The sequence below is a fragment of the Eimeria mitis genome, genomic scaffold (genome assembly GCF_000499745.2).
Source record: "Eimeria mitis Houghton genomic scaffold, Emh_scaff1066, whole genome shotgun sequence".
Taxonomy (NCBI): Eukaryota; Apicomplexa; class Conoidasida; order Eucoccidiorida; family Eimeriidae; genus Eimeria; species Eimeria mitis.
The window spans coordinates 8141-8400 of NW_013567397.1; positions in this window are offsets into that span (position 1 = coordinate 8141).

The following is a 260-nucleotide window of genomic DNA, read 5'->3' on the forward strand; positions in this document are numbered from 1 at the left end:
AGCAGCAGCAGCAGCAGCAGCATCTTCTTTTTAGTTTATATTTAATTTAATTAATTATTTTTTATTCTGCTGCTGTAAGAAGGGGGCCCCCCTCCTATAGAAGGCACAGCCCCCAGCTGAGGGGCCCACTGTGGGGCCCCCCTCTTGCTGCTGCTGCTGCTGCTGCTGCTGCTGCTGCTGCTGGTGTTATTGCTGCAGCAGCTAAACGCTAGACACCAAACCCTAAACCCTAGTCCTCATGCCTTAAACACTAACCCCTA